A 15,041-nucleotide genomic window follows, 5' to 3' on the forward strand; every position below is an offset into this window, starting at 1 on the left:
TTTCCGTACCGACATCATCATTAGACATGGAAACGGAAATAAGCCCATATGATTTGATCGCAGTCATGAAGGGTTTAAGTTTGTTTAGTCTTGGACGTTCTGGCCCTATGGGGGCAGTTGCAACGAGGAAACGCCTTTGGGAAAGTTAATAGTTTGAAGCCAAATGAGTGACACAAAAGAGGAATTGGAAGGGGCTGTGAGGGTTCGCAGGCATTACCAGCTTGTCCTGGTAAAGTAGGATGGTGAGAAGATCAGGTGGAGACATTAGAAGGATGAAAAAGTGTAGTCAGAAGAAAAACGATGTACAGTTAGGCAAGACTAGTTAGTTGTCCTGTTTAAGAAATTAATTGTTCTCTATGCGAATCGTATGAAACCCATAAAATAATTCTGTAGACAAAATGCAGAGATGTTGATTATAAAACTGTGTTACCACTGGGTTTTAAAGGCTTAATCAGTGAGGAAACACTTCGTGGGCGGATCCCACCTTACTCCTGATGACAGTACTGTAATACAGTTACGCCTGAAACAGCTGGAGCCCCAGAAGCAAGCATGCCAACCGTATCCACAGCGAGCATTATCATTACATTGTCTGAGTAGTGTTTGACACGGAGAGAATTGCATTAGTACCGCCAAGGTAAAAACACCTCACGTACCAGTGATGTTGGTAAAATTATGACTTCGAATTTGAGAGAAATAAACCACTTGGTTGCTCTAGGCATAGATGGAAAGATGTAATGGTGATAACGTCTCTGTTGTTTGACTTAGTGCCATGGGGAAGTGGAGTTATAGCTCCACGCTGTCAAAACCTTGGCACTAGACAGAAGAAAGTGGTTAGCCTTAGTCTGGCCGCTTCACCGCAAGGAAGTAATGCTATCTGGTCGAAATATCAGGTTCTCACGGCAGTGAGTATGAAGATGACTGTCTTCTGGAATGTTGCGCTGTAAGTCTTAGGAATTGCCCTGATGATTGATGCAGTAGGTCCGAAAGTTCGAGTTCTCTATCCAGGGGACTGTCAGGTTTCTGCGGTCCACAACTCTAGCATTGCTGTATATTACATAATTTCGTAACAACAGATTTGTTCTGAAATAAATGAAAATTAGGTCAGTCAGGTACCCATATGCAGAATCTCAAAGCGTTGATAAAAGTGCAGTAAAATTTTCCACTCCTGTTGCATTAACCCGTTGAACAACATATGGCATAGACCAGTGATATTCAACCTTTTTTGTTTGCGTACCCCCAGTTATAATTTCTCTTCAACTTTGTACCTCAAAGTTGTTGGTGTATAATTCAAGTTACACATAGTATATAAACTACATCTAAAATAAATTAAATAATTTACATTACTGATTATTCAGTGTATATCATAAAATAATATATATATTTTTTTTTAAAATTTCACGTACCCCCTAAGATGTCTTCGCGTACCCCAGGTTGAATACCACTGGCATAGACGATGCGATCTCGGTGTTCCAGTTCCCATTATGAATCCACCCTTTTTTATCTCCTCACAGGTTTGCGTGATTTTTAAAAATGTCATATCCAGGTATTTTTCCTCTTTTCCCGACGTTCTGTACTGCACAGCGTGACCCAGTTCGTTAATGGCGTACAAATAAGAATAGCGTAGCGCCTGACAGCCACTGGGTAATGATAGGACAACACGGGAGGTAAGAGTAGACGCGAGGGTCATAAAGAGCAGTCTTCTACACCCGGCACGAATCGGCGAGGGCTGGAAAGTTCTTGGGTGTGGTGGAAAAATCACTCAGGCTTCCTGGTGCACTCGAAGTACAAACGAACAAATAAAACAAGGGGCTGAATTAATGATCGGTAGCTGATGTCATTCATTACAGGGAGGTTCTGAATTTACTACCAGGTGTTTAAACATTCATTTCCTCTTGGCGTTTGTTTAGCACAGTTTCCTGAAACGATACCAGACAATAGTGTAATGGGAATGATTTAGTATTGTATTCAGGAGGTACTTGGTTCGTCTCTCTAGTGGGATAACATTCTTGGTGAGGAGGTCTGTGGTTATACGCAGTCCAGTGACGTGCTTGTTTCTGAGACACGGTGACGATGTAGATTATGGTATTCTGGAATGTGATGCTGTGTAAGTTTGGGTTGGTGGTTACCAGCGTGTCGGAGGAACATACTGCCTAAATCTTCAGGGAGAGTAACAACCTTAGAATACACAGTCTATATGAGACTCCTTGAATAGGCCTAATTTATTGTAATTTTGAAGTTTATTCCTTAGAGCGCCTGATTTGTATTCTTATGTGACCACGTTGTGACATTGGTGGCACTGTTTGGTAGTATATGGACCAGCGGGTTGCAACCCGTGTGTTAATGTCGGCAGTATCTGCATTAGTGTCCCTGTCAGAAAGTGTTCAGTTAAATGAGGGACTTCAAATCAAGAGCTAACAACTTCATAAGGATGCATGCGAATCGGAAATATCTTAATCAAGCTCGATATTGAAAGATTAAGCAAACGCTATGTCAGATATCTTCGTAATGACTGGTTTTGTTACAGGAAAAACTTAATAATATGCATATATTTAGTAGCATTTTGAATAATTACTATGAATTTTAGTAAATTATCCTTTTACAACCTTGAAGCCCACGAGTCGATAAGCAAGGGGGTATGTGGACCAAGGCGTACAAAACGCTGAGAACCCCTAGATAACTTTTCCCCCTTACTGTACTTTTCCAATTAATTAACTCCTATACCGATAATAGGCCGAGTGTTATCCTATTGTGTGCGGCTAAAAGGATCACCAATTTCAACACGGAACCCGAGGATAACAATTTCAGACTGCAGAATGGAAGCTTTTCTATTCTGTCTCGTCCAAGAAAGATCCTGATGTAAACAAAGAGGAGTGACAGTGGCCTTCTGGCCACCGCACGAATGGAGGAAGATCGCTGCGCGTGTGTCAACCTCGTGTGCGTAAGCAAGAAATAGTACCGTTATCTAATAATAATTTCTTTATTGAAAATTTTTCCACGGGAATGTACAGACAATTTCATTACGTTTGGTACATTTTTATGAATTTAGTAGTCCCTCTCGCGAATTAATTTTAAGCAGTCTGGGCCAAACACAAGGTATCAGTTGACAGTGTTGCGAAACCTTGCGTTTCTCTCTACCAATAACATGGTGTGGTAGGAGGCGAATTCTTCATCTCTCTGTTTGTTCCAGGATTGTTTCTGCAGGGGACAAAGTTGTGCAAGTTTTCCACTGACAAGGGTATTTCCTTATATGACCTGAATTAATTATAAGTAGTCTGGTGTAATTACAAGGGGCGTGACTGCGTCGGAACGATTTAATTTGATGAACTTATTTATACCAACGACCAACATAGGAACTCTGAACTGTTCTGATGTGACGGATAAGGTGCATGCCAGAAGTTTTTATTGGAATGCATGTAGCTTCAAGCTACGTTTTACAGCTCGATGGAATTTAAGGTTTTCACAGCTTTAAAAACTCGGATTGAGAACTCACGGGTTATGATGTGATACGTTCGTTCCATGGCAATGTTGGCAACAACCCGAAAACCGCAATATGTACCAATGATATAACATTTACTAACTCTGCATTCTGCTCAAGGAGTGTCAGTATACTTTTCAGGATAACGGCTGTTATTTCGGTAAGCATAATTAACTCATTGATCTTTGCACTGAGAATGTACTGTACTTGTGTGACTGTCATACCATATAAATGGTGCTTTAGCTTTTAATAACCTCGATTTTCTTCGACGATAGTTTTGATATTCTCTTTAATAGTTTCCGAAGCACTTTAGTGCATACATTATATAATCTTGTAAATTAAAACTATTATCATATCCTCCTAAGCAGAAATTCGGATTCTGGACCATACTTGCTGCTCTGTAGGAACATAAATCAGCAGCCAAACATCACAGAGTAGTGGTTAAAATACCTGCTGGGTTTTTTTATATATCTGATTGATACTTGGCCAGAGAACTGTCCTGCCTAAGGTTTCCTTTGGTTTTACATAGCCCTTCAAGTGTTTGAATAATATCTTTTGTGCCTTGAAATACCTTGAAATATGGCATGACTGACGTCTCATAACCTCTACAGGTGACAGGTCATTGTTAGAAAGCCATGAGCCCTAACAGTGTTCTATGGCTTGTTACAGGTCTCTGCAGACCAGACAGTAAAGAAGATGCAGATTACTATTACATATTCCAACGATGATGACAGGGATTATGATGAAGATGAGCAGGACGACTCTTATACTGGATCGCCGCCTGTAATGAAGAGCAAGCCTCTTACCTTTGAGGTGCATCCAGGCGGAACTGTGGCTCTGCCCTGTGCGACTGTGAATCTGAGTATGACCGTTTGCTAAAAATTAAATGTTTCAGAATGTTGATGTCATGCTATTAGAGTTATCAGAACTTTGACTGATGTTGACTGTCAGTGTGAGTTTTGATGGGATGTGTGTTTATCTGATAATAACTTTTGTAGCTGTCTTAGTTTTAAATTGTTGCTAATAGTTATATAGCTGCCAAAGTTTTGATTTGATGCCAAGTGTTAGGGCTGTCGGAATTTTATACAGATAGATGGTCCCCCAAGGGAGAGATTAGATGCACAAAAGTGTAGGTGGGAGAATACTGTATGGATTTTAGATAAATAAATACATTGTGTGCCAGGGGTTGTCTTACCGATAAGGAATGCATGAAAATTGAAACAACAAAAATTAAACCCAATATTGAGGCATTAATGGAACAAATATACTGCCAGATGTCTATTGGCTGAGTTTGTTGAAGAAAATTAATGAACAGTGGGCTAGAAACTGAATATATTGCAATAGCAGCAAACTGTCCTCGTACATAATCATGCAGCATGCAAGTTGGTAACATGATAAAAGGGAAAGTTTGAAAACCCCTGTTAAAGAATATAATCATGCCCCGTTTCCCTAGTTAGTTACCCTCCTACCTGCACTCAGGCCTTTTAAGTAACCATAGCCCAATAACTATTCTTCTTAAAATTTTATATGTATTTCTGAGTTCCCACCCATATGTGTCGTGTGTTGCCCAACTCATCTGTCGTGATTTAACCCTCCAGGACTCGCGTTGTGAGCGCAGCGCCACAATTTCAGTAAAAGTCTGATAACTCTTTCTAGGAATTTTTTTCTATCCTATCACTCCATCTATGTTAAGAGGAAACCCCCTTCTATGGAAATTTCAAAGTAAAAATTTCTAGCTACGACTATAGACCCACTTTGTTCAGTTTACTTGTAGAATTCTGATAGTGCGGCGGCCCGCTCACACGCGAGTGTTTGTGTTCCAAAGTGAATTGTTTTTAAGTTTGGGTTAATTTCTTCTTTATTGTTCACATTTACCAATAATGGCTTCTAAAACAAGATCTTCCTGATACAAATGTTTTTTTTGAAGTGGTTATTAGAACAAGAAGAACGTGAAAGAGAACAAGTGAGTGCAGGAGAAATTATAGATTGTGAATTCGATGATACTCAGGATTCTGATGAGGAACCACGAGAGGAGAATCATGGTAGTCAATCCGAAAACTCGTCAGAACGTTTAGATGAAGATTCCAATGCAGGAATAAGTGATCTTTATATTGGCATAGATAAAATGACTAAATTTCGAAACGTTTCCCTTCGAAGAAGTAAAAAGGCGCCAATGAAAAACTTTATCTCTCACCTTCCTGGGGTCAAAGGATACACAGAAAACTGAAAAACCAAGATCGAGTGCTGGCAGCTATTTTTTCCAGATAATTTACTGGGTGATATCACAAAATTCACAAATAAAAAACTGGAAAAAATTAGAGAAAATTATTTCAGGCAAAGAGACTGCTTAGAAACTTCAATCGATGGAATCAAAGCTTCAATTGGACTTTTGTACAATGTTTTAACATTTTATTAGTCTCTTAATCGTAACTCCATAAATAAATTAAAAGTCAGTAATAGTCTGATTAAGTATTTGCTCAATTGATGGGTTGCGGCGCGGTGCTCACACGCGAGTGGGAACGTTCCAAGGGTGGACGCGAGCGCTGTAGGGTTAATTGTCATGACAATGTTTGGTGAAAAATACAGATTATGAAACTCATCAGTATGTAATAGTTTTATACCTTACGAACACACATATTTATCGTATTCTAGAATTTAAGTTGTAAGGTCTTGTTCATATATTGTTATGTTGTTACAGCTGATGATCTGAATGTGTTTACGTCATGTGGAGAAAAGAGAGTACACTTCTATATGTAGACAAAATCCATCAGGGGTCCAAGGACCCTCGGATCACATATCACAGACACAACAATTCTCTTATTGTCACGAATGTCAATACCAGCGACTCTGGACAGTATTATTGCACTTTCAGCACTACTCCAAAAGTGGAAGTGATGCATACAGTGAATGTTTTTGGTAAGAAAATGAAGGCTTTGTATCTGTAGCAGTATAAAACTTACTTTAATCCTATCCATTATTCCTTTCATACCTTTGTCTCCATCCATTTTCTATTTCTTTCAGCTTTGAACAACAGTGAAAAATACCAGGCGTCAATTTATTCAGTTTTCATTACTATTTACCTTATGGTACTATCGCTCGTAAAATATAGTAGTTGGCATGTAGAGTCATTACTGAGAAGATTTTATATTATCCACACTACATCAAGGTTTTCCCCATGTTTTACTCCCATCGGGATATTTCCTATGACTACAAGCGAAACAAAAACATACTGAAGATTTCTGTCTTCTGGGTTGTTGCGCTGTGTAGTCTGGTCGATGTTTACCGACGTTTCAGAGGCCATACTGCCTCCGTCATCAGGGCGATGAGTATGAAGATTTCTGTCTTCTGGATTTTTGCGCTGTGTAGTCTGGTCGATGTTAACCAACATTTCAGAGGTCATACTGCCTCCGTCATCAGGGCGATGAATATGAAGAATTCTGTCTTCTGGGTTGTTGCGCTGTGTAGTCTGGTCGATGTTTACCAACGTTTCAGAGGTCATACTGCCTCCTTCATCAGAGTATGAAGAATTCTGTCTTCTGGGTTGTTGCGCTGTGTAGTCTGGCCGATGTTAACCAACGTTTCAGAGGTCATACTGCCTCCGTCATCAGAGTATGAAGATTTCTGTCTTCTGGGTTGTTGCGCTGTGTAGTCTGGTCGATGTTAACCAACGTTTCGGAGGTCATACTGCCTCCGTCATCAGAGCGATGAAGATTTCTGTCTTCTGGGTTGTTGCGCTGTGTAGTCTGGTCGATGTTTACCGATGTTTCAGCGGCCATACTGCCTCCGTCATCAGGGCGATGAATATGCCAAGGCAGTATGACCTCCGAAACGTATGTAAACATCGACCAGACTACACAGCGCAACAACCCAGAAGAAAGAAATCTTCATACTCACCGCTGTGAAAACCTCAAATCTTACAAAAAAAAATACTAGCTTTTAAGTGAGCATATACAGTGAAACCTCTATCCATCGTTCCCGGAACTATTGTTTTCCCGGATGCATCGTCCGTTTTGTTCGGTCCCGGATACATCCCATATAAAATAATGTTACATTTTCCCGCTTCTATTGTTCCTCGAACTGTCGTTTTATCGCATCGATCGTTCAAAAATCCTAGTCCCGGCCCACAATTTTCCCGCAATGATCGTTTCTGAGAAATTATAACGAAATTTACGGGATGTTTTCAGAATTTAAAATGCCAGGTTTTGAGATAAATTAATACCGAAAGGCGCACAATGTTTTTGGAATACACATTAGCGGTAACCCGTTATATCGCCCAACCAGCACAGATTTTACGTATTATAAGTACAAAGGAAAGGCAGGCGACACTTTTCATTCTTCTGGTTCATCTCGTTTCCAGTGGTTCAGGGTCTTCTACAGCTACGTTTCGTTGAGTTCGGCAGTAATAGTATTTCCATTCTTCCTGTTATTGTTCGCAAAGGGGGTGGGAGTGAAGAGAAAGACGACGAATGCGAGCCCGAAGCTGTGCCAAGTTTTGCCGAAGCATTGGCAAACGTGAAGTCGTTCTTTTATGCGCGTAATATTAGTGAACGTGACGAGGAAAACATTTTGAACGTGGAAAGTGCTCTGTTTGATCTATAACGTAAAGTTTCGACAAACCAGTTGTCCATTAAAGACTTTTTTGGTAAAAAGAAGTAACTTTGAAAGAGAAACATTGTTTTCTTTAAATTTTTAATGCTTTCCCACATCTATCGTTTTCCCGCATTCATCGTTTTTATTTCCCACCCCCGCCAAAAACGATGCATCGAGGTTTCACTGTAATACAATTGGAAGGTGTCTTTTGTATAAATTACTATGATGTTTCCTAGGTAACATAACAATGAGTCTTTTGTATAAATTACTATTGTTGTATTGGTGGTTTAGTCTTGGTCACAGCCACAGGTAAGTGATTTTGTACCTGATTTAATAAATTGAAACTTACATGCTGTTACATGAAGCACGTTCATGCAAATTCTGCAATGGTGGAATGAATGTTTTCCAAATGAGTTTTTTTTTAAAAAAAAATTGTTTACTTTCTCTGGATCTAACCTCTACAGAAGTGTGCTAACTAACTAACCAAATAGATATCTTACAGAACCCGAAGGTTCATCACCGAATTAAGCAAAGCCCTCCACCGGACCCTGTCCTGGGCCAACAAAATCCAGTCTCCTTCAACTCCTATCTCCCATAGATCCCGCCTGAGATTGTCCTCCCATCTACGTCTAGGTCTCCCCAGAGGTCTCTTCCCCTCAGGCTTCCCAAATAGTGGACCCAACCAACCAGATGGCTTACGGAACCCGAAGGTTCATCACCGAATTAACCAAAGCCCTCCACCGGACCCTGTCCTGGGCCAACAAAATCCAGTCTCCTTCGACTCCTATCTCCCATAGATCCTGCCTGAGAATATCCTCTCATCTACATCTAGGTCTCCCCAGAGGTCTCTTCCCCTCAGGCTTCCCAAATAGTGGACCCAACCAACCAGATGGCTTACGGAACCCGAAGGTTCATCACCGAATCAACCAAAGCCCTGTCCTGGGCCAACAAAATCCAGTCTCCTTCAACTCCCATCTCCCATAGATCCCGCCTGACATTATCTTCCCATCTATGTCTAGGTCTCCCCAGAGGTCTCTTCCCCTCAGGCTTCCCAAATAGTGGACCCAACCAACCAGATGGCTTACCGAACCAGAAGGTTCATCACCGAATTAACCAAAGCCCTCCACCGGACCCTGTCCTGGGCCAGCAAAATCCAGTCTCCTTCAACTCCCATCTCCCATAGATCCCGCCTGACATTATTCTCCCATCTACGTCTACGTCTCCCCAGAGGTCTCTTCCCCTCAGGCTTCCCAAATAGTGGACCCAACCAACCAGATGGCTTACGGAACCCGAAGGTTCATCACCGAATTACCCAAAGCCCTCCACCGGGCCAACAAAATTCATTCTCCTTCAACTCCTATCTCCCATAGATCCCGCCTGACATTATTCTCCCATCTACGTCTAGGTCTCCCCAGTGGTCTCTTTCCCTGAGGCTTCCCGGTGCACACCTCTTGTCCCATCCATGCGCGCTACATGCCCAGCCCATCTCATTCTTCTCGACTTAATTGCCTTGACAATACTGGGGGAGGAGTAACAGAAGTGTGCTACAAAGTTAATATATGCTACAGATGCATGGTTATACATTATGTTCCTTGTATTTTATGAAGTATACACCATACTAAAAAATGTTTCATATAAAAGTTATAGATTATAAGATCTATATTTTAACTTTATATGAGTACGTAGCAATTTTTTGCACAATGAGAAACCTGGTGGTTTGATTTGAGCTTCACACAATACAATTAATATGAACTAGGTTATTCTATAATTGTTTGTTTTAAATATTTTTCAGTATGGTGCAAATTTAACAAAATATAATGCACTGTTACTTAGGTCTACAACCTCTGCAGTTGTAGCTGCTTGTAGTGTAGTGTGGTGTAGTATAGTGTATATTATAGTATAGTACATTTACCCTGAATAAGCTGTCACTACAGTAATTATATATGTGCAATAAATGAACATCAAAGCCATTCAGGGTAAATTTATTGAAATATCTAACATTACAGTTTTGTGAGGTCTGATCCTGTTCTGGTCTTTATCCTGTAAATGTTCCGACACACGAATGAAAATGTTCAGTTAGTGCATTAAATGTATTAAAATACTTACTTGTCTTACTGCAGACTAATTATGCTGTTTACAGCTCCAGCGGCAATAAAGAACATTCAGCCAAGCAGAACACTTACGATAGATAAGGGTTCTGCAGTCACACTGAAGTGCAGTGTGACTGGATATCCCCACCCAGAAATCAAATGGAAGAAGTTGGTAAGCAAACCTTATATCATAATGAAACCTTGTTTGTTGTAAAAACACCAGACACTGACTTCTTTGCCGTAGACCTCCAGTTTCATTGAGACTTTGCTTGATGTAGAGCAGATTTTCTTCCTTTTCCTTCTTACAAAATCAAATTCTTGTGACTGTGAGAAATGCCTCTTTTGCTCTGGTTCAGAATCTCCTTAAACATGTTTTCTGTCAGTCACGTTACAGAATGTGTTACATTTCTCTGTATATTTGCTCATTTAATTGTCATTTTGTGTGGTAGATGGCTGTAGAATGTTTTGAATTCCTTAATTTATAAAAGAGTTTCTAGGATGTCTTTGCTTCTGTCAACTTTAATCTAAAAGCATTCGGAACTTCTTTTTTACTCCTGACAAAAGCATATACACCACTTATGTTCTGAATTATGAAGTGGCAACTTAGTGAATGACTCTAATGCTTTTCCTTAAAAGAAAGGTTTTTTCAGAACAAATGTTAAATAAACTGCCTCTACTATTATGAACAAACTCTGTAAAGTGGATGAATGAGGTCATAAATGTCTGTCCCTGTGTTTCATCTTTGAAAAAAATAAATTGGATTTCAATTGTACTTTGTGTTGAGGTTTTACACACAAAGTAAACTTGGCCCTTTCACTTCTGCTTTTGTACTGACTTTTCCAGATCAGATTTCTTCAAATATTCAAATTAGCTAAACCCATTTCAATTGACATTCTCTTTATTTCTTTCTAGAAAAAACTATTAATGCGTTATTTCGGAAAATTACATCAAAACTGATAATATCATGATCTGTTTGCAGACGAAGTACTGTCATTACAACTAGTGAAAATATCACTTTCAGTTCTGTAGAGAGGTTTGACTCTGGCACTTATGGATGCATTGCCAAAAATAATCAAGACCAGACGTTTTGGCTGAAGTTTATATTAATGTTACATGGAATTAGTCTATGGCTAATGTAGAGAGTTTTGTTGAGTTAGATGCACCACATCTTAGCATTATCCTCCATACTTTTGAATTCACCCTTCAGAGTTGAGCTTCTAATAATACAGCGTAATGAATTTACGCTGAAATATTGTGGTTACTCTGCGTTTCCTTTTGATGACAGAATAATATATGTTGAAGAGTATTTTTTTCCCCGTTTGTTCCCTTTGGGTGTTCATTGGTGTGACTGAAGAAGAAGAAGAAGATAATGAGTTCGGGGTCAGTTGCTGTGCCCCTGGAAGTGGAAAGGCAAATCCAAGTTATAGACTTCAGTTTGTTTGAAAACTAATTTAATATGCTTTCATGCATAAATTTTAACTGTGAATGTTTAATATAGGTATTATGACTCATTAAATTTAATGTGAGATAGATATGTTCATTTGTAAATTTTAAATAAAGTGTATATATATATATATATATATATATATATATATATATATATATATATATATGGTAGTAATAATTAAATTTCTAGACTGTTATATCCTGTTCAGTTTTAGACAGATAGAGGATTGTTACTTGGAAAGTCCACTGCTGTTTTACTAATGTTTGGGTCAAAGAAAGTTTTGAGGGCTTCTGATATACATTTCCTTGTTGTCAAAGATCTCGCTGTGCAAGGAAGTGTAATATATTTTTTGTGTGGTTCTCATTTCAGATGCTCCTGAAATTGATATTGGTGAAGAACTGGTGGCATCAGGAAAAGATTATGATGCAGAATTGAAATGTGTTGTACGCGCAGAGCCCAAAGCAAATGTTTATTGGTTGGGTCTGTAACGGAGTTAGACCGTGTGAAGATAGATGGCAACAAATATCTTTATGTTATTCATAAAACCCAGGTTTCTGACTTTGGCAAGTACAAATGCGTTGCGACCAATATCAAGGGAACAACCAGCGCTAAGGAAATTGAACTCACTGGTATGTTTTTGAAGTTTTCATAAAACTGACCAACTTCAGAACTTTATCCATATTTTATATTTTGTTTTGCTTTCAATTTAGGAACATACTTTTCACTTTGTTTCATTTCCATGATACTGGTGTGTGTTAAAAGGCACCAATATGCCTTACTGATACGTAGCCCTAAAGAAATAGCTGTCATATTTTATTACTTTTGGCTGCACAGGAAACTTGGTTGAATCTGCTCTCAGGGGTAGTGTCGCTTGGTCTGCTGTTGCTGTTATTGAGACAGGTCATTTGTCAAGAGTTTTGATTATGAGACGATTGAGCATAAACACACTAGTTGTCATATGTCACCTATACTGAGTAAAATAGAAGATTACGCAAGCTAAATAACAGTAAACAATTCTGTAGTGTCATCAGTATATCAATGAATCTCGTTGTAGTTTTTGATTAATTTTCTCAAACAGGCCTGTAGCAGTGATATCATTGGTTGGGTCAGGGATTTTTTTATCTTTATCACAAAATTTGGAATATCTGTGGACCCAACCCAGTCTTTTATCAAATGTGTTTCTATGTTGGGGGGTCCGCGTGGGTCAATGGTGTCGGTATATGGAGGTGGCCACTCCCAGTTAGTGCTAGGGTTAAAAATATGTTGAGCTTCACTTTCGTACTATTTTAAATTTCCGTAATGTGCTTAAATGCAGAACTATATTTCTTGCAGAATGTGCAACGTTTCAATCATTTTGAATATTCAGCTCTCTTATGTTACACCTACACATTTCAGCAGCCACCGAAATTGTTTCTACAGCAATGAAAACATTTGACTATTCATTCCAATGATTCTTATTTGTCACACATCCAGAATGTGGCAAACGGGGGACATTTTGATCAAGGATTAACACATCATTGTCACTGTTTCTGTAATCATATATTTGTCCATGATTGAGCTGGTGTTTGGTAATGAAGAAGAGCCATGATAAGGGTCCATTTGTGTGTATAAACTGTACACTACAATTCTGAAGTTTCCCTTAATTTTCAGGGAAACGTATGACACGAGGATTGATCAGTGCCAGTGTAGGTGCTGATGGCAGGAGCCTTGATGTAGAGTGGCACATTATCAGCTACTCTCCAATTCTTGAGTACAAAGTACAGTACAAGAACACAAAAGTAAGTACCAGCTGTTTGAGCCAACAAGAGAATCATATTACTAGCAAAACAAGTTACTTATTTTATTTTTTTCACCTCCTTATAGGAGTTGTGGTAGCTCAATCAGTACGTTGTTTTGACTGTAGACTGGATGATGTGTATGATCGCAAAGGATTTTTCTTCTAGCCTCTGTGTCCAGACTGGCTCTGGACCCCACTCGGCTTCCTATTCGGCGAATACCGGGGGCCCTTTCCCTGGTGGTAAGGCATGGCTGGGGTGTGATGTTGACCACTGACCCCTTTACCTCATCTTCCTCCTCAGTTTCCTCTTTGAACTCTCTCTCTCTCCTCACAGTCCTCTCATATTCTCCAACCCCATCACAGCATTTTCCAATTTTGAGATCTCAGTGGGAAATATATTTTAGAGCTCTGTCTGGAAATTTAAACTTTAGACAACTTGTGATAACTTGGGAGAATTGCAGCAAACCAACAAACAATGTGTGTAGGAAAACTTACAGAAACTTAAAATTGGAACCTTTTGAATGAGAATTCCTCTGAAAACTCTGGTTCTCCATATTGTGTTGGTTTTGCTGTGGTAAGCCTCCCGTAGTTATTGAAACTGCTCATTTCTGTTATAGTTACATTCAGATATAGAAATATAATAGGAGATTGGAATGATGCACAAAATGTAAGATGCAGGGAGGGGAGTCAAGGTAGTGGTTATGAGGGTGGGAGGGCGAGCAAGCTGGTGTGATTACTAAGCATGACACATAAAATTCTCTTCTAAATCACATCTGAAAGATGGAATGCAGACATATTTTTATAACATTGTTTTGTAAAATAACTTTAAATTTTATTACAGCAGATGAATTTGTCCTGTGTCATAATTTTTCTGTTAATATTCTGTTAACACCTATTTTTAAAGAAACTTTCTTTCCTACCCACATTTTGAATTTACTAGAATTGCTTTATTAAGGGACTTGCTATTGGGTTAATGACTGGGGTTCAATTCCTAGCAGGGGCAGAGATTTTGCTCTTTACCACCATATCCAAAACAGCTATGTCATTGTTCATTGTATGGGTATCAAGTGGTCTTAACCCAATCTGCCACAGTCATGAAGTTTAGATGCATTCAGAAGTGTAAAAATTATTATAGTCTATTGTCTCATTCACTGTGGCATTATAAAGGCAGAATGACAACTTCAGGTTCTATAAAGTAAATTGTGTTTCCATGTAAACGAATTCCAATCTGATGATATTTGACATTTATTTGCAGGAAAGTGGGAAGTGGCAGGTTATCGCAACACCTGTGCTGGATGCAGAAGGCAATATTTATAAACTAAAGTATCAGTTAAAGGATCTTCCAGCAGGAGACTTCTTGGTGACTCTTCGAGCAAGGAACTTTTATTTCTGGACAAATCAGGCAAAGACACTTTCATTTACCATAACTACGTATTAACCAGTGTACTCTGTTTTCTAGACTGAGCAGATATGGTACCTCTTTTTAAAATGCTGATTTTTGTTGATTCATATGTGCTTTATAAACTTTTTGTAATAAAGAATTACCACATTATGTCTATAATCATACGTTATTTTTCTTCATATTGCACTAAATTGTAAATCAAGATTTTTGCCACATGACGACTTATTCAAAAGCAATCTGTCCCTTGGTCCAATCTGGCC

At 39.0% G+C, this 15,041-nt stretch overlaps 1 protein-coding gene and 1 pseudogene across 5 annotated transcripts in view; both read left to right on the forward strand.

Annotated features, from left to right (window-relative positions):
- Window positions 1-15,041, forward strand: part of LOC147874529 (uncharacterized) — an 85,426-nt gene that overhangs the window by 22,056 nt on the left and 48,329 nt on the right. The window lies entirely within an intron of this gene.
- On the forward strand, window positions 164-14,940 carry LOC147874530 (uncharacterized; annotated as a pseudogene). The gene is made up of 7 exons (XR_015534237.1): window positions 164-229; window positions 4,145-4,337; window positions 6,174-6,391; window positions 10,206-10,327; window positions 11,972-12,231; window positions 13,253-13,380; window positions 14,635-14,940. The product of XR_015534237.1 is annotated as an uncharacterized LOC147874530 (transcript).

The sequence above is a fragment of the Zootermopsis nevadensis genome, unplaced genomic scaffold (assembly GCF_977971745.1).
Source record: "Zootermopsis nevadensis isolate Lab colony 2312 unplaced genomic scaffold, Znev_1.0 Znev_ptg000008l, whole genome shotgun sequence".
Lineage (NCBI taxonomy): Eukaryota > Metazoa > Arthropoda > Insecta > Blattodea > Termopsidae > Zootermopsis > Zootermopsis nevadensis.